Genomic DNA, 2756 nt, shown 5'->3' on the forward strand with positions numbered 1-2756 from the left:
ATTGCTGTGTTAGTATAATTATCGGCTACTATGAAACAGAGCATAAGGGTTAATTAGATACTAGAAAGTATATTGAAAATCTATTTTCCCTATATTTAGCATCTTGGAAAGTTTAGGTGTAACGGCTACATTTTATTTTCTGAAAGCGAACCGTTTTGTTTATACAATTAAATATGTAAGCCATGTTGTAATACACGATTTTTAAATATCAAGGTTTTGTTACATACTTACAAATCACATAAGGCCTACGCATACATACAATTAACAATAATTATACTTATTATGTACATTGACAGACTTACAGATCTAAATAATTACATTTTATCCAAATATTCCTCAGACATTAATAATATTTTTAAAAGTTTAAGTCAATGTTTCTCAAATTATTTGTTTGTTTTGTTTTACATGTTTCGGATGTTTTACATGTTTCGCAGGTTCCTTCAGAGTTGAAGATAATCCACTTCCTAGTTCAAACCTCCCTCCGAACGACATTGGGCAGGATATGAACTGGGGACCATTAAGACAAACAAACGACAGTACAGTGAGTACACCGCACGACCCAGAGTTGTCTTAAAAAAGATCGACTCTAACTTTCTTTTTAAAAAAAATTCACTACGCCTCTGCCAAAGTGATTCTCCCCGTCTTTCCAACGTCACAATTGTCAAAGTTCTCTCCCAAGTGTCTTGCCATCGTTCAGTTGACGTGTTTTGCTTTACAAAAACAAAAGCAAACAAAAAAACTAAACAAACCCTCTTCAAGATCAGTTGCTTGACAAGAAGTTGATTCCAATACAAACCTACGTACGTTATATATACCTCGAATGTTCCTCATATAATTGTATCAGGCTTGCATCCTCCAATGATTTACTTATTGACCTACTCCCCCCCCCCCCCGATGAATATATACTGTAGACGCCAATAGAATTCATTTCTGAAGCACATAATGCAGTAAAACACTGGGAAAGTATACAGTTCTCTTCCCCCCCCCCAGCTATTTAGGAGGGTTCGGAAGTATTTCGTGTGGCGGGGGGTGTGTGTGTGGCGTCGAAAGTCCAATGTTCGGGAACACTGTAGTACAGGCAAGTAATAATCTCTGTTTTTATACGTACTAGCAGTTCTAAAAGAATGTTAATGAATGATGCTGTGCTTTTTAAGATAACAAAAAATGATAAGATATAGATGCGGTTCACGCTGCAAGTAAATCAACAGAACATTGCCATTTGGTGGTGACTGCAAGTAAATAATGAACTCAACTCCTCAAGACTTCCTCTTAGTATTGTCATATTGATTTGCGATCATAGTGAAGAAAACGCGGAATGTACAGCTGGTCTCAGCCACCATCATCCAGTCGATACTTCGATACGATCCGTTTAGGGTCGAATGTATTGATAGATCTAAAATTGCATCTGGAAAGATTTTTCCCCCACATTGTTTGAACTCTGTTTGTACAAGTCTTTCGACAAAGTTGTACACAATGTACACTTAAATGTACAAACATTGGAAATAGTTGTTTTTTTATGTCAGTAATGTATTTTTTTTTTTCAATCTGACTTGAAAGTACTCAGAAGACGATTGTAACTAGAATACCTATCTATCTATCTATCTATCTATCTTTCTATCTATCTATCTATCTATCTATCTATCTATCTATCTATCTATCTATCTATCTATCTATCTATCTATCTATCTATCTATCTATCTATCTATCTATCTGTTCCATATGTTAGGACAAATCCGTGCAAGTGCTACTTCTTCCTTAGAGAGTGGAATGGGCCGCTGAATAAAAAAAAAATTCCTAGTCTTCAACATCCAAAACGAGTCAGACACTTATGCCAATTAAAAATAATGTCCCCTCAGGTATATACATTATTTCTTTCTAATGAGGCAAAAAATAAATAAATAATTTCGAAACTAACACAATATAACTCTTAGAAAATTGATTTAAAAATGTTTAATTTCCAATTGACATTGAATAAATTAAGTTTAATAACGTCATTCAGCCTTTTATTCATTCATTACCTACTGGCCATACCCGGTATTTTGAAGTAGATCACACAATGTTAACATTAAAAATACATTTTTTAAAAAGACATTACCTTCGTTATACAACTTCAAATAGAACAAAATATAAACACGAATAGTTAAAAAGTAATTTGTTCAAACCGTGATTTGACACTGCCAGATGCGTGACTATATGTGTTTATTCATTCTGCCTGCTGGAATTCGTACGTTAGGTGATTATTTATTGATATTATAATTATAACGGTCAAACTAGAGTTTTTCCCATGTGGCAAACGAGCTGTTAAATTTTCTAGGAAAATCGTTAGAGCCATTTTTGAGATAAGCTGTACAAGTTTCACGAAGGAGTGACTAGAGGAAGTGTAAAAAAAAAAAAGGCAATGAAAAAAAGAACAGGGGAGGGTGACTAAGCAAAATGGGGGCTATAAATTGAACTAATCAACATTGGCAGGGCATGGTCATGCTATCCCCCCTCGCCATCCACCCCCCCCCCTCTCATTTCCTTGTTTTTTTTTATTGTTTTTTTTTTATTTCTAGGATGTATAGAAATATATAAACCTAAATCATGATTCAGTTGGTCTTTTAAAGATCTCGTCGTGTCTTCATGCAAAACAGATGGTGGCCTAGACTCTTTTATTACATCGCATAAGTTTCGACAATGTTAACTAAATGATTAAGTTCGTACATCTACCCCCAGCAACTGCGTCTGAAAGTTGTATACGAGTTAAAACAGGTACA

This window comes from Biomphalaria glabrata, chromosome 4, assembly GCF_947242115.1.
Source record: "Biomphalaria glabrata chromosome 4, xgBioGlab47.1, whole genome shotgun sequence".
Lineage (NCBI taxonomy): Eukaryota > Metazoa > Mollusca > Gastropoda > Planorbidae > Biomphalaria > Biomphalaria glabrata.